We start from the raw sequence: 411 nt of genomic DNA, 5'->3' as shown, positions 1-411 counted from the left end.
GTTCTTAATGCTTCTAATTGATTGGCCACCAATTAAACTGAATTGGAGATCTAAGTTAAACCTTGACAAAGGGGATATAGCTATACCTTGAATAGAATAGCATATGATCGATTACACTTAGTTGATTAGGTAGTTTGATTTATATATAGGGTAGACATACATCTATAAGTGATTCATAGCCAAAATTAAAGCACAAACTTAATGAATTTATCTTTAATTTAATTTGCATAGATATATAATAAATTAATTGGGAGAGATATTTTTATGAGAAACTCGAAAGAGACTTGAAAATAATTTAAGACTCTGGGTTAGTAACTTAATTGATTAAGCTAAATTAAGAAAGAGAGACAATAATCTAACGAACTATTGAGGGACATCATAATCTTAGATCTAAAAGTCAATCGTATTTAA

The sequence above is a fragment of the Theobroma umbraticum genome, unplaced genomic scaffold (genome assembly GCF_002168275.2).
Source record: "Theobroma umbraticum cultivar Fairchild unplaced genomic scaffold, ASM216827v3 scaffold_60.0, whole genome shotgun sequence".
Lineage (NCBI taxonomy): Eukaryota > Viridiplantae > Streptophyta > Magnoliopsida > Malvales > Malvaceae > Theobroma > Theobroma umbraticum.
The sequence above is the reverse complement of the archived record's forward strand: the minus strand, read 5'-3'. Positions refer to the sequence as shown.